At 36.8% G+C, this 26,665-nt stretch overlaps 1 long non-coding RNA gene and 1 other non-coding gene across 6 annotated transcripts in view; one reads left to right on the forward strand and one right to left on the reverse strand.

Annotated features, from left to right (window-relative positions):
• LOC123333416 overlaps positions 1 to 26,665 on the reverse strand; it is a 79,399-nt gene that overhangs the window by 40,914 nt on the left and 11,820 nt on the right. For all 5 annotated transcript variants that reach the window (XR_006550757.2, XR_006550750.2, XR_006550752.2 and 2 more), the window contains exon 2: positions 11,887 to 11,986. This is a non-coding gene — a long non-coding RNA (uncharacterized LOC123333416). The remainder of the gene's footprint in view (positions 1 to 11,886; positions 11,987 to 26,665) is intronic.
• On the forward strand, positions 13,315 to 13,386 carry TRNAW-CCA. The gene has a single exon. It is a non-coding gene; the product is annotated as a tRNA-Trp (tRNA).

A 26,665-nucleotide genomic window follows, 5' to 3' on the forward strand; every position in this document is an offset into this window, starting at 1 on the left:
TCTCTAACATATACTAAAATTCCAGAATATATGAATCTATTTCTGGACTCATTTTTCTATTTCATTAATCAGTTTATTCATATATTAGTAATTCATACCAAAATTTTCCCCTGTGACATCTCTTTTTCAAGTTTTTCCTGGATATATCTTTTTCTTAATTTTTCCATGAGTTTCAGAATCACATTGGTTAGGTGACCTGCTGATGTTTGGGGGGGCTAATATTTTATTTATATTAATTTGAGAGGAAAAAAAACTTTGTGAGAGAGTAGCCCTATGTAAGCAGAAGGTAAAAAAGCTTTCTCATTTGTTTGAAATATCTTTCACAACTGTCAATAAGTTTATAAATTTTCTTCTTGAACATTCCTTGTTAAATTTATTACTATAATTGTACTGTTTTTGTTGTTGCTATTATAAACAGGATCTTTTTAACCATCATTATTTTTCTTACTGACTTTGTTTATCTATAGAATGGCAACAAATTTTGGTATATTAATTTTATATTATGACACTTTATTGAATTACTTTTATTTATAGTCTTTTTGGTTAATTATGTTAGATTTTCAAGGAGACAATTATAACATCTGCAGATAATTATATTCTTATGCTTTTTATTTGTACATATTCTGCATCTTTTTACTGTCTGTTTCTATTCGTATTTCCTGAGAAAAAGGTTTAATTATCTGGGAATTAGTGGGCATCTTTCTTTATCCCTGATGTTAGTGGAAATTTTTATAGTATTTTACCAATAATCATGATGCTGGTATTTGGTATGAGATAAATATATTTCTATTTTTAAAATTGTTTTTTTTTTTTTTGTCAAGAACAGATTTTATCCAATGTCTTTTCATCATCTAAGATGACATGAGATTTCTCTTAAAATCTATTAATGAGGTGATTACTTAATAGACTGCCTATCATTGACCATCCTAATATATCTTAAATAATATTCCATTTGATCAAGGAGTACTATTTTTTTGCTGTGAAGTTTGGCCATCTCCCTAGTTAATATTTTCCTAGTAGAATGCCACTTGGTTTTTAACACTCAAACTTTATGAAACATACATAACTTTCTGTATAATGTTTTTCAGCTGATGTTTCCATAGGTAACTATATTTACAGCTCAAAAATTCAGTGTATCATATCTAACAAAATAATGCGCAGAAAATCCTCAAGTTACATTCCACATAAAATTGGCACATGTTGAATGTCAACACGGAGGATCTGCATGACAGCACTACAAGAAACATTTCTTTTAAAAATAGCCTAATGTCAGTTCTCGACTTTCCCCTCCTCTTTCCCGTTTTATTTCTTCACTTCTCTTCCCTACCCGAACAACTCGCTCCAGAAGGCATTAGATGGAACCAAGCGGTGTAGGCGTCGGCACGGTGGCAAGAAAGGGGAAAATCGGCGACTGGACACAAGCATCAGCCTGATGATAGTGACGATGATACACACACGAGAGGGGAGAGGAGCGACCAGCATGGAGTTTCAGAACCCGAGTGTGCTGAGTAGCATGTACAGGAAGGTTTTGGCAAGTGGCTCAGCATGGGGAATCCCAACACAGGCAGAATAAGAATAGCTTCCTCACAACAAGATGGCCCCACGTAGAGACAGGAGGGATAAAGAAGACAGTCACATAGGTAGCAGAGGCAACAGCAGTACTGTGGTGTTGGTTACAGACACACAAAAAACAGAGTAAACCTATTCACAATATGGAAAGGCTGGCTTCTCACTGTCAGAGAAAATAATTGCAAACATTCAAAGGGAGAAAATGAAAGTGAATCCCGTGGTATTTGGATTGAAATGGAAAGTACTATTGAACATCTATGGAACTCAATATAGATAGATAACTATAGAAATAAATACAGATATAAATATGTATATATGTATACCCCAGGTCTGTTCACCAAGACAGCCTAGAGACAGGGACACCTCAAAAACTAATGAGTCAGCATACCTAGCCCTCCTATCTTGATTTATAAATTCCATTCTCCACCCCAAGAAACCAAGGATATTTGGAGAAATGACTGATTTTAAGATTGGAGTAGGGACAGTACAAAAAAAAACCAGGGATATCTTGTTGTGAGGGGAACTAAGAAAGTGTTTAAATTATGGCAAAAACATGTTAAAACCAGTTTAAAGGTTTTATATATTCAAGAAATATCTTAAAAACAAATAATGGAATAGATCATAAATTTTTCAGTAAGCATATAGGAGAAGAGACAAAATAGAGTGAACAGGGAAAGAAGCTTGAATTCCTTGAACGTATCTTTAAAATATTTGAGTTAGAAACTATAGCAATATCCTCCTAATTTTAAAAATATTAAAATTAATCAATATCAACTAAACATAAAAGTGAAAGCAAAAGTCACTCAGTCATGTCCAACTCTTTGCGACCCTATGGACAATACTGTTCATGGAATTCTCCAGGCCAGAATACCGGAGTGGGTAGCCTTTCCCTTCTCCAGGGGATCTTCCCAACACAAGGATTGAACCCAGGTCTCCTGCATTGCAGGCAGATTCTTTAACAGCTGAGCCACAAGAAAGCCAAAAATAAAGCTAAATATGTATTCAGTTAAATGACCCATTCCAAGAGATTTTAAAACACAATAATTCAATGTTACATGACTAGTAGAATATATTATAGAAAAAAAAGTGCAAACAGGGTTTTCAAATGTTTTTAGTAATCAAAATTGTTTCTAGTAGTACAATAGTGGATTTTTGCATCTGTGTGTTAGATGATAAAGCAAATAAGAAATTATGGGACATTTTACCATTTCCAGCACCACCACTGAGAACGGCATTTCTTCCCATGTAATAAAAGTAATATAATTGAAAGAAGAAGCCAAGTTAATAACCTGTTATTCTTGTGGGTGGTATTAGGGAGTGCTCTAATTTCATTCTTTTACATGTAGCTGTCTAGTTTTCCCAGCTGTCAGTTTCCCAGCTGTCTAGTTTTCCCAGACTTTTAAAACTGTGACTCACTACTGTCCACCTATAATTTATATAATATTGTACCTCAACCATGCTCCAATAATTTTTTTTAAAAATCCTTACTATTCTTACTTTCAAACTCATAGAAATATCAAAATAAACTCATGATATATTTTATCTTTAAAAAGCAATCCTATCTTTGTTCACTGAAAAGACTTAGAAACATTGTCTAAACCAGTAGCAATACACACTCCTATTGTAAACACTGTAGTCTCTATATACCATTTTGCATTTAAAGGAAATAGGACTTAGAGAAATGGCTGATTCATTTCTGTATGAGTCCAGAATATTTTGACATACTAGAGAAATTATCAAAGACTATTAAGTTTGGGGTCAGAATAACTCAGGAGCCAATTTCAAAAGGTTCCCACTATCAAAAATGGGAAAATTTGTGCAAGAATTAGAATTAAAACTGTAATGAATTAAAACATACTAAACGTATTTCATGGAGAAGGCAATGGCACCCCACTCCAGTACTCTTGCCTGGAAAATCCCATGGACAGAAGAGCCTGGTAGGCTGCAGTCCATGGGGTCGCTAAAGGTCGGACACGACTAAGCGACTTCACTTTCACTTTTCACTTTCCTGCATTGGAGAAGGAAATAGCAACCCACTCCAGTGTTCTTGTCTGGAGAATTCCAGGGACAGGGGAGCCTGGTGGGCTACCATCTATGGGGTTGCACAGAGTCGGACACGACTGAAGCAACTTAGCAGCAGCAGCAGCAAACATATTTCAAACTATTAATTCAAATAATAGTAAAAAAAAGAAACCTTTATCTTAATTGGTCATTATTTAATGGTTCAATGTATTCTTTGAAATCTTTTATTTGAAGAATAAAAGGAAATAATCAGATATTCATGCTAACTTTCTCATATCATATGAAGACAGAGTAACTAAATCAAGATAAAGGGAAGTGTCTTTTTATAGAAATACTCTGGGTAATAAATAGAGAAGAAATGAGTGAAGTAAAATATCACCATAAGTAAGTGGATCAATAATTGATCTAGACAGCGAATATCAGGGACTGCTAATAACCAGGCACTGTGTGACGTCAGTAGTAAACAGTCCTGCTGACAACCCTTGACACTCAATTTGACCAAGCCCTAGGTCAGACTACCAATTTATACAAAATAAGTAGTGTTAAATTCCACCAAGGACATGCTATCAGCAAAATTTAGAGTGCAGCTAATTCTCTAGAACAAATGACCCAAGTTCTTCAACACAGAAATTACAAAATTAAACAAATAATAAATAAATAATAGACATAAGAATAAAATAGTAAGAGTGGAAGAGAAGGAAGCCAGAAGAGTAAAAGATTTAAGAGATATCATCTAGTCAGAGCATTGTAATTTTAACTGGATTCTGAAATGTTATATATATATATATAATACATATAAATAAAAATTCTAACAAAATTTGAAAACTGATGGCGATTAACAATATTGTAAAGTTAAAAAATAAAATAAAATTTTAAAAAATGATACTAAGAAATCACTGAGAATTTTTTACTTAAGATAATTTTATGGTTATTTTTAAAAGGAGTCCTTTGGTTTTAAAGATATACAATAATATATGTATAAATTAAGGAATAAGATGTCTGAGGGCAGCTTCAAAATAATATTAAGGGAGTAAGAGGTGGGAATGGAACTAGATTGGGGTTATAACTGATCAATGTTAAATATGGGTGATAACAGATAGGGGTTCATTATACTATTCCACCTACTTTGGTATATGTTTCAAATTTTCCATGATAAAATTTTTTTTTAAATTGAGAAAAGGAAGGGGACAAGTGATGACAAAAAGAATCATTATTTACGAGAACTGCTAGAAAAGAAACTTGTAATAATTGGCTATAATAAGGAAATAAAAATATATTTAGTTTCATATACAATTAGCAAATAATCTTCTGACCTTCACTATGGAGAATTTATTTTTTATAGGCTTTATCACATCAGAGAATATCTTATCTTTCAGGCACAAAGAATGGTTCAAAAATGAACAGAGATCAAACAGAGAGAAACAAAATGAGAATTTTGGCAACCGAGTGAGTGCCCCCTTTATCTGCCATATGTGAAGCAGACATGGAGGTTTGTGAATCCTAGATCCCCAAGACTCCCACATAGAGACAAGTTGCATCAGAATTAGTGCATCCCAGAAGAAAGCAGATCCACAACAGAGAGAAAGACTAGGTCCTTATAATGTCATAACCTTCTTCTGAGACCATCAAGTAATAATTAGACAAGGTTCTCTGTACTCAAAATAATCTTTAAAAGAATATTTATTATTAAATGTCAATAGATTTTGGTAAACTCTCTCTTAGCATTGTTGGAGGAATCCTGGAGAAATAAGAACTGGAAGATGGTACAGTTACATAGATTCCCAACAACTTGAACAGTTACACGTAGAATGTGGATAAATGATAGCTACAGACCTGAGGCGAGTATACTCAATACTCTTAGTCTGTACTAATCAGCATTTTATCATAATTTTGGATTAAGATACAGAAGGCATGCGTATCAATTTTTACATGCACGAATCTAGGAGTCATCAATAAATCATATAAAGTTAAATGAAGATTTAGGGATATCATAGTATCTTGGAATATGAGTTGCAATTGATGAGATTCTGTTTTATATGGATAAATGAACAGTTTTACATGAAACTTAAAGTTAATTTAAAAATCACAGAGAAAGAAGAAATAGTCTAAAAGGAAGTCATGGGTAAAGGCCTGGGGTTTCAATTGGATGCAAGCTCAACTGTGTATAATTGTACCAAAACAAAAACATATATAGATAACGTAAATTTTAATAGGAGTAATATCTCTAAATCCACTGAAGTAATAGTCCCAACTGCATTTTGTGTTTTGCTCTTGCCAGAGTATTCAGTTCTTACTAACATGTTTAAGGAAACAGTTTTCAAAAGTGAAAGATTATTTAGAAGGAGAAAGGATGCTTATCAAGAAAGCTTATAATGGTTAATGATCTAAGACTGTTTAGCCTAAGGAAAATCAGACTGCATGGCAACTTTCTCATTTAATGAAAGAGGTGAAAATGTGCAGGAAAGGTATTTGATTTATTCTATGTAGATCTAAAACTGGGACACAAGGATGAAATTACCAAGGTGTAGGTTTAAGTTAAAAAGAGAAAATATTTTCTACAAATCAGAGCTGTCTGAAATTAGAAGTTTCCTTATGGAAGCAATAAACTCTCTGATCATCTGGAAATAAACCCAACCATCACCCACTCCCTGGTAGCTCAGGCAGTAAAGAATCTGCCTGCAATGCAGGAGACCCTCGATCCCTGGGTCAAGAAAATCCCATAGAGAAGGAAATGGCAACCCACTCCAGTATTGTTGCCTGGGAAATCCCACGGACAAAGAAGCCAGGTGGGCTGCAGTTCATGGGGTTGCAAAGAGTCAGACATGACTTATCAATTAAACCACCACCACCATCATCCGTTTGGTTAAGTAGGTACCTCCCCATTAAAGGGAGTTGGGGATTTGAGCTAAATGAACTTTATAAGCATTTTACAACTTCATACCACATTATTAAATTAGCTATACTAATAAATAAATCAGATTTATTATCAGGCATTCCATACACCTTATCTATAATAACAGGATGCTATTGTTTTATAATTGCTATTAACCATTTCTTTAAAATATTGAGCTTTAAGAACAAAAAGAAAAACTCTCAGCTTCTTGCATGTATTTGCTTCTGCTTGACTCCGAGTTTTCCCCACCATATCTTTCAATCTAACCAACTCAGCTAATCCACCAAGCATGCCACTCCATGCACTTAATAACATCTAATGTACTGGCCAAAGTTTCCATTAAACTCTTACATTTTGTGAATCAGCAACTCTCTAATTGATTTACATTGCTTCTTCCTTTCTCTACTGATTGCCAGGCAAAAGTTTATAACAGCTATATGAATATATTCTGCTGAGCATAATCTAAAACCACATGACATTTCACAGAAAAAAACAAGTGAAAACTTACTGAGATTCATGGCATCTTATATGCATGAAACTTACATTTGTGATTTATTGCATAAAATTGAATAAAAAAAGTATTTCTCTTTGCTTCTTTTAATTTAAATATTAACTTATAAATTACATCAGAGTATCACGTCATGGGAAATAGGTGGGGAAACAGTGGAAACAGTGTCAGACTTCATTTTTTGGGGCTCCAGAATCACTGCAGATGGTGACTGCAGCCATGAAATTAAAAGATGCTTACTCCTTGGAAGGAAAGTTATGACCAACCTAGATAGCATATTGAAAAGCAGAGACATTACTTTGCCAACAAAGGTCCGTCTAGTCAAGGCTATGGTTTTCCCAATGGTCATGTATGGATGTGAGAGTTGTACTGTGAAGAAAGCTGAGCACGGAAGAATTGATGCTTTTGAACTGTGGTGTTGGAGAAGACTCTTGAGAGTCCCTTGGACTGCAAGGAGATCCAACCAGTCCATTCTAAAGGAGATCAGCCCTGGGATTTCTTTGGAAGGAATGATGCTAAAGCTGAAACTCCAGTACTTTGGCCACCTCATGCGAAGAGTTGACTCACTGGAAAATACCCTGATGCTGGAAGGGATTGGGGGCAAGAGGAAAAGGGGACGACAGAGGATGAGATGGCTGGATGGCATGACCGACTCGATGGACATGAGTTTGAGTGAACTCCGGGAGTTGGTGATGGACAGGGAGGCCTGGCGTGCTGCTATTCATGGGGTCGTAAAGAGTCAGACATGACTGAGTGACTGAACAGAACTGAACTGATATTTTGCCAGACTCAGGTGTTTAGGATGTAACCCCAATATCTCTAGTGTGTATCATTGTAAATGGATGACATGTGAATCCATAAATCAAATTATTCCGAAATATTTATTGAGTGGCTATTTGTTGCACCTTCTCCTATTTCCTGAGAATACAAGGTAAACAAAACAGTCATGATCCCTGTCTTCATGAAGCTTAAAATCTAGTAGAATAGACACTAATCGTATTACCACATTGATGTCAAACATAAAACCTGAGTTGTGGTAACTGCTACAAAGGAGAGCTACAAGATGCTGTGAAAGCATATGAATAATGGGATTAGGTCTGGTCAAGGTTAGGAATATCTCCCCTAAACTAGTGCCAGGAGAGCTTCTCTGAAGAATGATGCAAAGTTCTCCCAGACGTGGAGAGCCACTTTATGCTTGAAAAAGTAAAAGTGAAAGTGTTCATCGTCCAGTCGTATCCAACTCTTTGCAACCCCATGGACTGTAGCCCACCAGCCTCCTCTGTCCATGAGATTTCCTAGGCAAGAATACAGGAGTGGGTTGCCATTCCCTTCTCCAGGGCATCTTTCCAACCCAGGGATCGAACCTGGGTTTCCTGCATTGCAGGCAGATTCTTTACCATCTGAGCCACCAAGGAACACCACTAAATGTTTTCCAGAGGAATGAAATATTTCAAGTAGAAAAGACTTGAAGAGGTCTGTGTGGTCAGAACAAGAGGGGAACCAACAATATAAAAAGATCCCAGAGAAGACAAACTAGACCACAAATATCCTTCAAAGGGGTGGGTGGTAAATATGATTGGGATTGGATAGCATTTCACATTGTCCTTGATCATGTGGTAAGAGGGGAGAGATATGACGATGCTGACTGGAAGCCAGTAAACTACTTATGAGGCTATTTTACTTGTCCATTTGAGAGAAGGGTTGCTTGGACTGGATTAACTATGCAAGGAATGAAACTGATTACATTCAGGGTTTCCCTGGTGGCTCAGTCAGTAAAGAATTCATTTGCAATGTAGGAGACCACCTGCAATCCAGGACACCCAGGTTTGATCCCTGGGTTGGGAAGATCCCCTGGAGAAGGAAATGGTAACCCACTCCAGTATTCTTGTCTGGGAATTCCCATGGACTGAGGAGCCTGGCAGGCTACAATCCATGGGGTCGCAAGACTCGGACACAACTTAGTGACTAATCCACCACCAGTAGGAGATATCTAGAAGTTAAATGGGATATCATTTGAATAAAGCCTCTTGATGAAAGTGAAAGAGGAGAGTGAAAAAGTTGGCTTAAAGCTCAACATTCAGAAAACTAAGATCATGGCATCTGGTCCCATCACTTCATGGGAAATAAATGGGGAAACAGTGGAAACAGTGTCAGACTTTATATATTTGGGCTCCAAAATCACTGCAGATGGTGATTACAGCCATGAAATTAAAAGACGTTTACTCCTTGGAAGGAAAGTTATGACCAACTTAGATAGCATATTGAAAAGCAGAGATATTACTTTGTCAACAAAGGTCCATCTAGTCAAGGCTATGGTTTTTCCAGTGGTCATGTATGGATGTGAGAGTTGGACTGTGAAGAAAGCTGAGCGCCGAAGAACTGATGCTTTTGAACTGTGGTGTTGGAGAAGACTCTTGAGAGTCCCTTGGACTGCAAGGAGATCCAACCAGTCCATTCTAAAGGAGACCGGTCCTGGGTGTTCTTTGGAAGGAATGATGCTAAAGCTGAAACTCCAGTACTTTGGCCACCTCATGCGAAAAGTTGACTCATTGGAAAAGACTGATGCTGGGAGGGATTGGGGGCAGGAGGAGAAGGGACGACAGAGGATGAGATGGCTGGATGGCATGACCGACTCGATGGATGCGAGTTTGAGTGAACTCCCAGAGTTGGTGATGGACAGGGAGGCCTGGCGTGCCGCAATTCATGGGGTCGCAGAGTCGGACATGACTGAGCAACTGAACTGAAATGAAACCTAACTCTATTTTGCCTATTACTTACATTTAAATAAACTGAGTTGTCTAGTGCCTCTTTATCCAGAGTGTTCCCTGAATTTGTGAGCTATTATACATTAGTCAGTGTTCTCCAAAGAAATGGAACCAATTGGATACACAAAGAAAGATTTGTTTTAAGGAACTGGCTCACACAACTGTAGAGGCTAACAAGTCTGAAAAGTGTAGGACAGGCCACAGGGCTGAAAATTCAGGCAGAGTCCTATGTGAGTTTCCGGGCAGAATTTCTTCTTCTCAGGAAAACCTCTGATTTTGCTCTTAAGACCTTCAAGGGATTATAAGGGGCAGACACATGAGTGTGGGTGCTTCGATTAAAAATTATACTTTGTTTTGAACTTTCCTCATGCCTGGCCCTCTGTAATACTTATCCCATTCCTCAAACAAGCTATTAGGGCTTCCCTGATACCTCAGCTGGTAAAGAATCCACCTGCAATGAGGAAGACCTGGGTTCAAATCCTGAATTGGAAGGATCCCCTGGAGAAGGGAAAGGCTACCCACCCCAGTATTCTGGCCTAAAGAATTCCATGGACTGTATAGTCCATGGAGTCTCAAGGAGTCGGACACGACTGAATGACTTTTACTTTCACTTTCTTTCCTCAAACAACCATAAGCACCTGGATTATTTAGAAGAGCATAAATATTAAAAATAAAGAAAAATGCATTGGATGCATTAACTTGGATGTGTGTCCTGGTCAAGATGAGTCTAACATGACAAAGGAACCAAGCTACATGACACTACCGATCTGCTCAACTTAGCACATCTGTTAGGAATCTGAGTATTGCAAAGTCCTCAGTGTATCAGAAAATTGGAGGATTTATTGAAAACTCCCAAGAAATTTATTAAAAGTTTTCATGATGTCCAATCATTCCAAATACCTACAGGAACTCTAACAACTCTGGAGCCAAAGAAATGACCAGATTTTTGTTCTATTTTGGTGATTCGACGTCCTCATTTCTTCTCCTATATGAATCTCCCAAGCATGAGCAACACAACCACCACCAGAATGGTAACTTCTGGGTATGTGTATGTGCGGGTGTGTGCACATGTGTACATTCATTTCAAATAAATTTTTAGCAAAATTTTTAAGTCAAAATACAGCATATTTTCTGATTTCTCCTTGTTAAAGTGTTTATTTACACATCATGGCCCCTAGCACATCACTTCCTCTCCCCCACCAAGGCATACACAGATGCACATACTGTGGAATTAATATATCTTTCCCCTGATATTTCTGTAGTAAAGGCAGTGTATGAACCTGTGGATCAATGCAGTGCACCTGCCTGAGAGTAAATAATAAAGAGAATTTTCCGTCTTTACTAGGAAATTTGGAGGAAAATTTTTTTCAGATAAGTAGTTGGAATTTTTAAACATTTCTCTTATCTCTTCCTGGGACTTATCCTTTTCTACTACTTCCACTCTCTCTCTAACTTTTCTATTAATTTTTCTATGTATTTACTCATGCCTGTCACCCACAAACAGATTTCTTCAATATGAAGAGATTTCTCACTCACTGATTGATTTTCAGTTGTATCCATCTTATTGTTCATCTCAGCTTTTGTATTCTTAATTTTTGTAACTGGTTTTTTCAAACCTAATATTTCTACTTGGTTCTTAGTATGATTTTTTCTGCTCCATAGCCTCTTATAGCTCACTGAGCATGTTTTGCTTATTGTTTAATTCATCAATTCCAGTAATTCCCATATTGTGTGGTCTATTGTCTCTCTTTGAGTTCAACTTCTCAACTGCCTGGTTATTTTGGTCAGTGGACTCATGCTCCCCTGAGTATATCAGCTACCCTATCAGGTAATGTGCACAGAAGAAGGGCCAATCCCCAGTCCCTAGGAGTTTGTGTCCTCCTTGGTGAGCTGCATAAAAAGTGAAGGGATGAACCCTGGGGAACAGTCCATTGCAGGCAGCATTTCCTACTTCCATTTGTTGTTACATTGTACCAATTAGGGATCCATTTTTTAACCACTAGAATAAAGCAACATTGGGAAGGGCTAGCCTCTTTAGTAATTATCCATTTGCCCTGGGAGTTTGGAAGAGAATGGGATGGAGGAATAAATGCCTCACAGCCACCAATCACTGGGCATCAGCTACTTACCCCAGCAGTCCTTTCTATGGCTAGATAGATACTGCCTTCCAACACCAGGTGGTCTGAGCTGTTGTTGAGATGATGAAATCAGCAGTGATTGCCTAACCCACTGCAGAGGAACAAACAAGAGCAGAATTTAAAAACCACTCTTAGTGACCTTCCACTGCTGTGTCTGGCTGACCTCTACTCTCAGCTATTGAGACACCCAATTTCAAGGTTTCTTATTTTTGTGTGTGTTCATTTCTCAGATGAGCTGCCCTCTAACCTTTTTACAGTTGATTTTAGAGAAGTATCTTATGGCTCAGGCTCCATCATTTTTTTTTTCCCCCAGGAACCAGAATCCAAAACATGGTTTATCTCCAAACAAAAAATTATTGTGGGATAGAATTCAAGGTCCACGTATGTGAGTGTATAATAAAAAAACACAAAAATTAAAGTGCATTTTGGGGAGTTTCCTGGCTGTCCAGTGGCTAGGACTCTGCCCTTCCACTGCAGAGGGCACTGGTTCAATCCCTGATCAGGACACTAAGATCCCATAAGCAGCATGGCATGGCCAAAAAAGTAATAATAATAAGATAAAATAAGTTTTGTTCTTGCAGAAGGTTTTTTTCAAATTATGACCAACGTGTACATTCTTGGATTCCCAGGGTGCACCTGTTTGATCTGCTATGCCATTTTAAGTCATCTTTGATAAAGTCTCAGAAATGCAGGTTGCAGCGATCAGTGGAAGAATCCTTTGTTACAAATCCCACCCGTGTGCCCAACAGAGAATGGGATTCATTGGTCTGCAACTCTCTGGTCTCCAGGGAACTCTTTTCACTCATGGTTGGGAGTTTTCTTAGCAATAAAATAGCAGAGTGGCCCATGTATGGCATCTTGCATATTTATGCCAATGACGCCATAGTTTCACCCTGAGTTCCTTTATTTTTTTTAATATAAATTTATTTTAATTGGAGGTTAATTACTTTACAATATTGTATTGGTTTTGCCATACATTAACATGAATCTGCCACAGGTATACACGTGTTCCCCATCCTGAACCCCTCTCCCTCCACCCTCCCCGAACCATCCCTCTGGGTCGTCCCAGTGCACCAGCCCCAAGCATCCAGTATCATGCATCGAACTTGGACTGGCGATTCATTTCATATATGATATTATACATGTTTCAATGCCATTCTCCCACATCATCCCACCCTCTCCCTCTCCCACAAAGTCCAAAAGACTGTTCTATACATCTGTGTCTTTTTTGATGTCTCGCTTACAGGGTTATCGTTAAAACTCTCTTGACAGGTCATTAGCAACAGAGGGGCCAGGGTATGTGAGAGATGCTGTGACCACAGCACAGGGAAAGAGAAACATAACCCTTGCCAAGTGCCAGGACCTAGGCAAACAAAGTCAGGAGCCAGATATTCAGTAGGTCTCGAGTATTATTGGGTTTCCCTGGTGGCTCAGAGGTTAAAGCATCTGCCTCCAATGCAGGAGACCTGGGTTCAATCCCTGGGTTGGGAAGATCCCCTGGAAAAGGAAATGAAACCCACTCCAGTACTCTTGCCTGGAGAATCCCATGGATGGAGGAACCTGGTAGGCTGCAGTCTACAGGGTCGCAAAGAGTCGGACATGACTGAGCAACTTCACTCTCTTTCTTTCACTTTCTTACACACATTTATATAGAGCATAGTGAGAGAGGATTCTAAGGTCTGAAGGGTCAGGGACTGTGCGCATGGAAAGAGAGCATGCACCTTGCAGCATGGATGCCATGGAGGAGACAGAACAGAACACACAGCAGAGTCTCTCCTGGGATGCAAGCAGGGTCTCACTGGGGTGGCTCAGCAGATGACCAGCTGCCATCATGTTCTTCTCACCTGGGTGGAACCAGGTCCAGGGCAGACACTTGCAAATAGCTGCTATGTTAGACAAAGGGCCTAAGAGTAGGTGGAGCAAACGCATTTTACTGAGGAAAAAACCTAGGATGGATGATCTTAGTCCAGGTTATTTGTCTTCATCTAGTTTTTCAGTTATGTACAGAATATGCCTAGCATTTCTTGACGTTTGATCTAGTATATTTGATCTGTCTTTGTTAAGAGAAAACTTGGGATCAGAGATTCCTTTAAGGTCTTCCTCAGAAAACCCCCAAGCAAAGAATTCATTTCTACTTCTTGGTCTCTCTCTCTTTCATTCCCAAGTGTAGCCTTACACAACCATTGCCAAATTTTTTCTCTCTGGCTTTCTGCCTTTGGTGTGCCTACAGAAATTATTATTATTGGCATTAGAGAATCTTGCAGGTTTTCCTTAATTATTTTTCTGGATTGCATAATGTTTGACCTGCCATAATTGTGAGCTACCCTGGTCTCATGCTCATCTCTTATTTTCCCCTTCCTGAAAAGATAATTTTCCTCATTTCAGGGCTCTTTTGTGAAAACTTGACTCTTGTGCTTACTGTGATTTATGTGTTATCAATTTGTTTCCCTTTCGTGGTATACTTAGCAACTTATTTTGTCAATTTTTCAATCTCTAAATTCCAACTCATGATGAATGTCTTTTTTCTTGCTCACTTTCCTTTCCCCCTAAGATCACTGTATCTAAATTTGGGGGCTGCTTCTTATTTTCCCTACAGATAAATAAGGCACAATTTTTTGTTCCCTACAAAGAACCAAGCCAATATAGAGATTTTCTTTGTGAATTTTAAGATAGCCTATTTTAGGAAGTAGAATTCATTCACATAAGTTCATTTCTAATTAAGATTTCATCCTGATTTGGCATCTATTGGGTGGACATTTGAAATCATTCTATCTAATTTGATTGTCCAATTCCAGTTTCTCTCTCATTGGAGGTGCATGGTGTGTTTCTTTTACATTTTTGTTACTCTGCTGCGTGAAGTTTGCTGGTCAAGCTTTACAGAAACGTTGTCTCCTTCTCTGATTCTTTTGATCATCTTACTGTTGCCAGATTTTTATCCCAGAGGCCACATGTTCATCCAAGAGCAACTAACTGAGCAGTTAACTATGTATCAGCACTCTGCCAGGCACAGGGAGACCTGGCAGTCACCAAGAAAGAGGGAATTCCAGTTCTTATAAAGCTGAGAAGTCTCCAAGGCTTTCCACTACTGCCAAGCAAACATTTATAATTTTCACAGATGCATTTTGAGATGATAAAGTAGCCTTATTATTTTAAAATTATCTTTGTCATTTGATGTCATCAGTAAAAGTCATCTTTCCTTTCTTTGAATATGACATTATCTAATGAGTTTGAGCAGATGGGGTGGGAGGTGAAGAGGCTTGGTCAACTCATGAAATCCTTTGTGCTATCCTACAGTTTTCAATGAGGTTTGAGTTAAAACACAAAACCAAAAACCACCAACAACCATTTTGTGACTTCTGGTTCAAAATCTTGATAACAGTCCCTGAGGTGGCTTCTCTCCCTAAAAACTCCTATGAAAACCATAAAAGGTGAAAACCATGAAAACATTGAACAGAATGACAGTTCAAAAGATATCTGGATCTAAGAGAAAACTTTGCTAACTATCCAGACTTTATCTCTTTCAACAAAGCTGCCACATCCACTGAGAGAAAAGCACGGGGCACTTCCTGCTTCCTTCCCTCTCATACCTCTGACCCACAACACCACTTCCTCTATGTCAGCCATGCCTTTTCATTGAATATAATTCTCTTTATCCTGCCATATAATGTGAATTTCCTATTTTTACTTTACGACACTCTGAGAAGATAAATATATCAAAGCCTTAATAATAATCTTAGTAAAAGCTAACATTTATAGGAAGTTATTCTGTGCAAGACATAGTTCTGAATACTTCACATATACTGATGTAATGGAAAAACCCAAATGAACTTTTTGGCAACATAATATCATTTCATTGAATCCTCAAAACTCAATCCTATGGGGTATTATTCCTATTTTATAGATGAAAAAAATGAGAAAGAGTGGCTCTCTAACTGTCACAAGATTATTTACAAGGGTAGAGGCAGAACCAGGATATAAGCACTCTAGCTCTAAGTACCTTGGTGTGAACTAAGATGATCTAGAAATCATGTGTCTGGAGGCTCTGAGCCTAAGAAGCTAATTGACCCTGCTATCGATCATAATCCCAGCCCACATTGTTCATGAAAGACAATGCATTAATGCTACTGTGTGTGATGATGCGTCAGAATTAAACTTTCAAGAAAAAAAGAGTGAGTGCCTATGAAAAGTGATTAGAAGGTGGAAAGAACAGACTTGAGCTTTAAGTTCCAAGTTATGTAAATATGCCTCTTCTTTCTTCCTTTTTCTAAATCAATTTGATAGCACCTTCTGGGACTCTTCTTCATATAAAAATCATAATTGTTTATTTCTAGTGCTATTTTATCTTTTATTCAAATCTGGGAAAGTTTATTTACCTTCTTTAAACCTCAGGTTTCCATTCATGTCTCTTCTCAAGTGCTCAAATATTGAACCTGAGCCCCCAGCATAGGAAGCTCGAAGTCTTAAACACTGGACCGCCAAGAAAGTCCTAAACATTTTATTCCTATTCACTTATTTGGCTGCATTAGGCCTAAGTTGTGGCATGCAGGATTTTTAGCTGAGGCATGTGGGATACAGTTCCCTGGCCAGGGATCAAACCTAACCCCCCTGCATTGTGAGCACAAAGTCTTAGCCACTAGAGTACCAGGGCAGTCCCCAGTAATCAAAGCTTAGTTATTATTTTTATTAGTATCATAGTCATTCTTGAGAGAAATCAACTCTGAATATTCACTGAAGTGAAGTGGAATGAATTCCACAGTGAAGTGTAATACTTCACTGATGCTGAAGCTGAAGCTCCTGGGTTTGGTCACCTGATGCGAACAGTCAACCCATTGGAAAAGTCCTTGATGCTGGGAAAGATTGAGGGCAGGAGAAGAGGTCATCAGAGGATGAGATGGATGGATTGCATCACCAATGCAATGGATATAAACTTGGGCAAACTCTAGGAGATAGTGAGTGACATGGAGACATGGCAAGCTGCAGTCCACGTGGTCACAAAGAGTCGGACACGGCTGTGTGACCAAACAACAATCATTAGTTTTTTACATCTTTGGTCAAAAGCTCCTTGAGAACATCAGCAATGACTTATTCTTCTTCATGTCCTCACTGACTAACATTGTAATTGTTACATTGAAGGTGCCCAATACATATTAAAGGAACATTAAACTTAATGACCAAAATACAAATTTGCTAAAAACTAACTCAGACACATAAGAGTTAGTACCAGGGTTGATTGCTTAAAAATGACACATCTGATGACACAAGCCTTATTTCCCTTTCTCAAAGTCTGTGCCCAAGGGGCCACTACATGGTAGCACCATGCCCTTGAATAGAGACAAGGAAGAAAAATTTGCCCAAAGTTGGCCTGAAAAAGTCATCACCTATATTAGCCTATAGCAATTTAAATTGTTTAACATTCAATATGGAAAAGAATACTTAAGTTTCCATGTGCCATTTTGAAAATTCTAGACTAGTTTCTTAGCACTTCTGGAGATATAGACCATATCAAGAAAAACACAAATATAGATGCTCAGCACCCCTGAGAAACAAAAATCTGTAGTACGTGGTATCTGAGAGGAAAACTAGACAACAAATTCATATTTTCTCTCCCAAACAGAAGCAATAGCACAACCCACAAACTTTCATAGCATGTACCTGTAGCTGTCTTTCGTTTTAAAGCCAAGAGAAATAGAAGTGTTTTCCCAGAGACTGGACACTGTTAATTACAAGAACAGATGTTCAGTGAATAGACTGTATTGTGGAAGAGCTGTGAGTCTGCCAAAGTGATTGTTTTAAATAAATGTGTGTGTTATGTGTTTGCAATATGTGTAACCTTAAAAAATGCAAAGCCCAAAACAAGATATTATTTGCCTTAGTTTATGGAAAATATTAGGTATCTGTCCCATCACAGTCCAAGTGTCTTGTCGCATGAATACTGTAGCAGTTTTAGGGACTATAATATTAGTCTCCTAAAACAAAGTTAATCAAAAATCATCCAATGTATGAATCAATGCTTGCCTAGAGAAGAGCTGAAGTCAGGATTAAAATGAAAAGAAAATGAGAGGAGGGGAGGAGAAAAAAGCATAAAAATTTGGCATATAAAATTTTATGGGATGCTGCAAAAGTTGTTCTTTAAAGGCAAATGATGGCTACAAATATCTCTAAAAAAGAAAAAGATATCAAATCAATAACTTCATCTCACATCATAAGAAACTAGGGGAAAAGGTGCAAACCAAACCTAAAGAAAATGGAAGGAATGAAATAGTTATGATTAAAGCAGACATCAGTGAAACAGAGATTAAAAAATAGAAAAATCAATAAAAATAGAGGTTGATTCTTGAAAAGACCAACAAAAGTGATATGCCTATGTCTAGAATCCAAGAAAAAAGAGAAGACTTGAATTATTAAAATTAGGAATGAAAAAATACATAGCTACTGACATGATAGAAATAAAAAGAATAAGGGCATAAACATCTATGCAACAATAAATTAGATGAAATTAAAATTCTTCTAAAAAGATAAAATCTACTAAAACTGACTTAAGAGGAAATGGAAAATCTAATTAGATCTATAATAAGTAAAGAGATGCATTTAGTGAGACGCATTTAGTTACTTTAAAAATCCCACCAAGGAAAGCCCCCTTTAGATGGCTTTAAGGTGAAAACTTCCAAACATATTTTTAGTTAATATCAATTTTTCACAAACTCTTCCAAAAAAAAAAACAGAAGACAAAGGGACACTTCTTACTTATTTTAGGAAGTGAGCATTGAATTTATAGCAAAACCGGACAAAGAAACTACAAGAAAAGAAATGATAGAACAGTATCATTATTAATAAAGATGCAAGTTTCTCAACAAAATGCTAGCAAACAGAATCTAACATTTAAACAGAAATATATAAACTAATCACAACTGACTGCTGTGAAAAATTACACGCTAACAAGTTCAATAATGTAATAGAGACCAAAACTGAATCATAAACAAATTAAAAAATCTGAACAGATATAACTAGTAATGAGATTAAATCAGTAATCTTAAAAAAAGAAGGAAAAAAAAAAACTCTTAACCAAAGAAAGTCCCAGGATCAGATGACCTCACTGGAAAATATACTAAATATTTAAAGAAGAGTTAACACCAATTCTTCTCAAATTTTTCCAAAAAAGAAGAAGAAGAAGAAGAAGAAGAAGAGGAGGGAGTACTTCCAAACTCATTCTATAAAGCCAGCCTTACCCCGATACAAAAAACAGAAAAAAAAAAAAATCTGGTTGGCCAAAAAGTTTGGTCAGGCTTTTCTATAACATTTTACAGAAAAACCAGAACAAACTTTTTGGCCAACCTAATACAATGAGAAAACTATAAATCAATATCCTTGATAAATATTGATACAAAATCCATCAAGAAAATACTATCAAGCCAATTCAACAACACAGTAATTAGACATCATGACAAAGTAGGATTTATTTCTGGAATATAAGGATGGTTCCATATAAAATCAGTCAATGCAATATACCACTTTAAGAGAATAAAGGACAAAAACACCATGATCATCTCAATTGATGCAGAGAAAGCATTTCACAAAATCCAATAACACTTTTGTTATTAAAAACATTCAATAAACTAGGAAGAGAAGCAAAATATACCTCAAGATAATAAAGGCAATGTATGAAGAGGTCACCAGAGAAGGCAATGGCACCCCACTCCAGTACTCTTGCCTGGAAAATCCATGAACAGAGGAGCCTGGTAGGCTGCAGTCCATGGGGTCGCTAAGAGTCGGGAACGACTGAGCGACTTCACTTTCACTTTTCACTTTCCTGCATTGGAGAAGGAAATGGCAACCCACTCCAGTGTTCTTGCCTGGAGAATCCCAGGGATGGGAGAGCCTGGTGGGCTGCCGTTTATGGGGTCGCACAGAGTTGGACACGACTGAAGCGACTTAGCAGCAGCAGCAACATGAAGAAGTCACAGCTAATTTCATACTCAGTTGTGAAAAACTGAAACTTTCCCTCTACTATTAAGTACAAGGCAAAGATAGGTACTCTTGCCATTTCTATTCAACACAATACTAAAAGTCCTAGCCAGAGTACTCAAGTAAGAAAAAGAAATAAAACGTTTCCAAATAGGAAAGGAATAAGTAAAATTACTTGCAGATGACATGATCTTACACATAGAAAACCAAGAAAATTCCATAAAAATACTGCTAGAACTAATGAACAAATTCAGTAAAGTTGCAGGATACAAAGTGAACACCTCAAAATCAATTTTGTTTCTATAAATTAACAATTAATAATCCAAAAAAGAAATATATAATAATGTCGAATAGAATAAAATATTTAGGAACAAACTTAACAAAGAAGGCAAAAGATATATATTTCTGGTTTTCAGAAAACACTAGTGAAAGAAATTAAAGATGATACAAATAGAAAGATATGTAGTATTCATGGATCAGAAGACTTAATATTGTCAAAATGTCCATACTACTCAAAGTAATCCACAGATCCAGTGTAATCCTTACCAAAACCCCAACAACATTTTTTGCAGAAATAGAAAAACTCATCCTAAAATTCATATGGACATAAAATAGCCAAGATTTTCCTGAAAAAGGAAAACAAAGTTGACAGTCTCATACTTTCTAATTCAAAACATAGCTTCAGTAATCAACATGGTGTATATTCATATAAAGACATATATATAGATGCCAATGGAAAATAAGAGAAAGCTCAGAAAAAAAACTCCCATGTATATGATCATATGATCTTTGAAGAGAGTGCCAAGGCTACAATGGGAAAAAAAAAAAAATCTCTTCAACAAACAATGCTGGGAAAACAGAATATCCACATGCAAAAAAGAAGTTAGAGTTTTTCCTTATACCAAATATAAAAGTTAAGTCAAAATAAATAAGGAACTAACATAGAATGTGAAATTATACAACTTCTACAATAAAAAACAGGGAAAAATGTTTGTGGCACTGGATTTGGCAATGTTTTGTTGAATATGATACTGAAAGCACATGCACAAAAAGCAGTAATAGCCAAGTGGAACTATATCAAACTCAAAAACATCTGCACAGTAATCAGAGTGAAGAGGTAACATATAGGATGGAAGAAAATATTAGCATACTATATCTCTGATAAGGGGTTAATATCCAGAGTGCATAAATAATGCCACTCAACAACAACAGCAAAAAACAATTTAAAAATGGATAAAGGACTTGAATAGATAACTCTCCAAAGGAGATACACAAATAGACAACAAACATATGAAAAGATGCACAGCATCAACAATCATCAAGGAAACACAAATCAAAACCACAGTGAAATATCACTTTACAGTTGTTAGCGCAGGTACTATCCACACCCACCTCCCCCCCTCCAAAAATATGTAAGCCTTGACAAGGATGTGGAGAAACTGGAACAATTGGAATGCTTGCATGCTATTTGAGGGATTGTAAAATGGTGAAGCTATCAGGGAAAATTTTATAGAAGTTGATCATAAAGTTAACTAGAATTACCCTATGATTCCACTTTTGGGTATATATCCAAAAGAACTGAAAACTGGATCTTAAAGAGAAGTTTAGTCACCCATGCCCATTGCAACATTATTTGCAAAAGCCAAGAGGTAAAACCTACACAAATGTCCCTCAACAAATAAATGGATTAAAGACAATTGTAGCATGTACATATAACAGAATAGTATTCAGCCTTAAGTGAGGTGGATCAAACTGGAGCCTATTATACAGAGTGAAGTAAGCCAGAAAGAAAAACATCAATACAGCATACTAATGCATATATATGGAATTTAGAAAGATGGTAATGATAACCCTGTATGTGAGACAGCAAAAGAGACACAGATGTATAGAACAGTCTTTTGGACCCTGTGGGAGAGGGAGAGGGTGGGATGATTTGGGAGAATGGCATTGAAACATGTCTAATATCATATAAGAAATGAATTGCCAGTCCAGGTTTGATGAAGGATACAGGATGCTTGGGCTGGTGCACTGGGATGACCCAGAGGGATGGTATGGGGAGGGAGGTGGGAGGGGAGTTCAGGATGGGGAATGTGTATATACCCGTGGCAGATTCATGTTGATGTATGGCAAAACCAATACAATATTGTAAAGTAATTAGCCTCCAATTAAAATAAATAAATTTAAATTTAAAAAAAAAAGAAGTAAATCCTGTGTTGTTACATGCTGCAGCATGGATGAATAGGGAGAACACCAGTGAAATACCAGTCACCAAAAGACAAATACTATACGAACCCACTCATATGAGGTATTCAAGTTAGACTCTTGGAAACAGAAAGTAGAATGTGATTGTGAGGGTCTGGGAAGAGGAAGAAAAGGATAATTATTGTTCAATGGATACAGATATTCAGTTTTGCAAGATGAAAAAGCTCCAGAAATCTGTTTCACAACAAAATGCATATAGCTAACATTACTGTACTATATGCTTAAAAATAGTTATGATTTCTTTTAAGTACCAGGAACAAATTTACAGGCTAGGTATCTGAAGAAAATTTTGTACAGCATAGTGCAGCATAAGTTTTACCCTCAGAAATCATGGTTGTAAGGATAAGTCGAAGGAGATTTATCACTAGAAATGTTTAACAGTGTTCCAATAGCAGGAGTCGAAAGTAGATTAGCTATACCTAGCTACAAAAACAGGTTAAGAGCCCAATGCCAATGACTTCTATTATAAGTTCATTTTGGAAATTCTGCACCATTAATACTTTAGCTGGATACAGGATTTAATGAATGGGAAAACACAAACACTAGTGATTCTGAGTGAAAGGATATATAGAGGAAGAGTTTAAATGTGAAAAGGGTTGGAGAATACTTTATTTGATTTATTTCCCTTATTTTTTCTTTTTATGCATACCCAAGGGTAATGAAAAGTGAAACAAGCAAAAAACTCATCAGGCTTCAAGTGTCAAATTAAATTATAAATGATAAGAAAAATTAAAGAATTAAACACTATGACAAAGTGTTATTTATTCTAAAAATGGACTGTTGGTTCAATATCCTGAAATCAGTGAATTTAATACATCAAATTAATAAAGAACAAACACATGATCATATCAATGCATTCAGAAAAAAGCATTTGACAAAACCCAATATCCTTTCATGATTAAAAACACTGAAAAAAATAAGAGTATAAGGAAACTTATTTAATGTGATAAGAGTGTCTGTGAAAAACCCACTGCTGACAACCATACTATGGTGAAAAAAATGAAAACTTCACCCTATGACCAAGAACAAAACAAAGATATCCATTTTCATCATTTCTATTTGAGATTATACTCTCTAGTACAATCTCAAATAGAAGGCAATTAGGCAAGAAGAAGAAATAAACTAAATCCAGATTAAAACAAAAGAATTAAAATCCTCTCTTTAAAAATGGTATGATCTTGTACACAAAAAAAGATCCTAAGGAACCCCCCCAACACACACACACACAATTCATTACAATGAATAAATATATTCAGTATGGTTGAAGAATTTAAGATGAATATATAAAAATCAGTTCTATTTCCATACACTAGTCCTGTGCTTAAAAGAATATGTCTGGCTTTATCCCCAGTTTCTGAGAGGTAAACTCTAATCCCTTTCCCCGAGTGATAGGAGACTATCCTGCTCCCTGATAGTTAATGCTCATGAAGTGACTCACAGTGGGCTCCTAAATAGTTTAGCCAACAACATGACTCAAGATGAGGACTGGCTGTGACATAAAGACTAACCACACAATTAGAGGGTTGAGGCTTTGAGTCATGTGATATCAACCCACCCTCAGGAAATAGCAAGAGATTAGTCATTTACTTCAACCACGATAATTGATTCAATGATATCCAGGTAATGAACCCAGCCCCTCGCCACACACACACACACACACACACACACAAAAAAACTCTGGACACCAATCTTAGGTGAGCTCCCTGGCTGCAATACTCTGCATTATTGTCACACATTGACATGCTGGAAAATTGATATGTCCTGACTACATGTTGAGAGCACAATGAAGCTTTGCATGTGGGACTCTCCTGAACCTTGCTCTATGCATCCCTTCTTTTGCTGGGTTCTGATTTTCATCCTTTGACTATAAGAGTTATCATAAGAAGAATAGCTTTTCTCTGAATTCTGAGTCATTCTAGCAAATTAGCAAACCTGAGGCAAAAGTAGAAATCCTGCAGTTTTTAGCTAGCTGCTCAAAAGTGAGGGTAGCCTGTGGACCACCAAACTGTGGCCCAGGTCTTGAGAGAATTCTCACAGAACTGTGCCTTAACCTGCAAAATCTGGCCCAACTCTGAGTAGCTGGTATCAGAAATCACTGGAATTAGCACTGAACAACACAAAAATGAAACTAACAACAACTCCATTTACAAGAAAGAACATAATGAAATACTTAAGGACTTGTCTTATGGCCCAGTGGATGAGAATCTGCCTGCCAATGCAGGGGACACAAGCTTGATCCCTGGTCCAGGAAGATCCCACATGCCTCAGAGCAACTAAGTTTATGCACCGCAACAACTGAGCCCATGCACCACAGTTACGGAAGCCCATACACCTAGAGCCTGTGCTCTGCAACAAGAGAAGTCACCACAATGAAACGCCCATGCACTGCAGCGAAGAGTAGTTCCTGCTCATAGCAACTAGACAAAGTCCGCATACAGCAATGAAGACCCAGCACAACCAAAAAATAAATTTCAAAAGAAAATTTTAAAAAATACTTAGGAATAAATCTCTTGAAAGAAATTAAAGATCTAAATAAATGAAGCAATAGCCTACATTCATGAATGAGAAAATTTAAAATATAAGGATGAAAATGTGTACCTCAAATTGATCTACAAATTCCATGTAGGCCCTGTCAACAATCTAAGCTGCTTTTTTTGTGTGGAAATTATTACACTTATCCTAAAATTCATATGAAAATGCAAGTGATCTAGAATATGCAAAAAAATTTTGAAAAGAACAAAGGACTCAAAGTTCTCATTTCAACTCTTAGCACAAAGTCAAAATAATTAAGACTAAGTGAAACCGATATAAACCCAGACATGCAGATGAATGGGAAAAAATTGGAGTTCAGGAATAAACTCTTACATTTACAGTCGACTGATCTTTAACACTGGTACAAAGATAATACCATAGAAACCAATACTATTCTCAACAAACGGTGATGAGACATCTTGATATACACATGCAAAAGAATAATGCTGGACTCCTATCACACAAGATGTACAAAAATTAACTGAAAATAGATAATAAACACAAATGCAAAGAACTAAAACTAAAAATCTTAGGGGAAAAAAAAAAACAAACTTTGTGACCATGGGTTGGACAATAGTTTCTTAAAATATCAAAAGCACAAACAACAAAAGGAAAAAGTAAAGAAAGAACTGGATATCTTCATAATCTACAAAGTTTTTTCTCAAAGGAGACCATAAAGAAAGAAAAAATAGCACAGAGAATGGGAGAAAATATTTGTAAACCATATATCTGTTAAGTGATTGGTATTTAAAAAATGTAATAAGAAGTCTTACAACTCAATGATAAGGAGACAATAGAGCTGACAGACAGGGTCAAGTATTGAATAAACATTTCCTCCAAATAAGATATATAAACAGCCAATTGGTACACGCGAAGATGCCCAACATTAGTGTTTACAGAAATGCAAATAAAAATCAAAGATCCCACATACACTAAGGTAGCTAAAATAAAAAATATGGACAATAACAACCATTGATGAGAATGTGAAGAAATTAAACACTTTATGATGCTGGCAGGAATGTAAAATGGTGCAACTGATTTGGAAAACAGTTTCACAAAAAGTTAAACATAGAGTTGCCACGTGACTCAGCAATTATATTCCTAGGTTCATACCGAAGAGAAATAAAAATATACATCTACAGAAACCTTATGCACTGATGTTCATAAAATCATGAGTTATAATAATAAAAAAGTATATTCAGCCCAAATGTCCATTAACTGAATATTGAATAAACAAAATGTGATTTACCTATACAATGGAATATGATTTGGCAATAAAGAGGAATGAAGTCCTGACTCCTGCTACAGCACAGACAAACTTTGAAAACATCATATGAAATCAGAGAAGTCAATCATGAAAACTGCATACTGTAAAAATACATTTATATGAAGAGTAGAGAACAGCCAAATTTATAGTGACAGAGAGTAAATTAGTGGTTTCCACAGAAGAGAGGGAAGGAGAATTAGGGAGTGACTGCTAATGGATGCAGGGTTTCTTTCTGGAGTGATGAAAATATTCTAAAACAGTTTTAGAACATTTAGTTGGGGTAATGATTCTAAAGAGGAGAGTGAAAAAGTTGGCTTAAAGCTCAACATTCAGAAAACGAAGATCATGGCATCTGGTCCCATCACTTCATGGGAAATAGATGGGGAAACAGTGAAAACAGTGTCAGACTTTATTTTCTTGGGCTCCAAAATCACTGCAGATGGTGATTGCAGTCATGAAATTAAAAGATGTTTACTCCTTGGAAGGAAAATTATGACCAACCTAGAGAGCATATTCAAAAGCAGAGACATTACTTTGCCAACAAAGGTCCGTCTAGTCAAGGCTATGGTTTTTCCAGTGGTCATGTATGGATGTGAGAGTTGGACTGTGAAGAAAGCTGAATGCTGAAGAGTTGATGCTTTTGAACTGTGCGGTTGGAGAAGACTCTTGAGAGTCCCTTGGACTGCAAGGAGATCCAACCTGTCCATTCTAAAGGACTGGGTGTTCTTTGGAAGGACTGATGCTAAA

The sequence above is a fragment of the Bubalus bubalis genome, chromosome 1 (assembly GCF_019923935.1).
Source record: "Bubalus bubalis isolate 160015118507 breed Murrah chromosome 1, NDDB_SH_1, whole genome shotgun sequence".
NCBI lineage: Eukaryota > Metazoa > Chordata > Mammalia > Artiodactyla > Bovidae > Bubalus > Bubalus bubalis.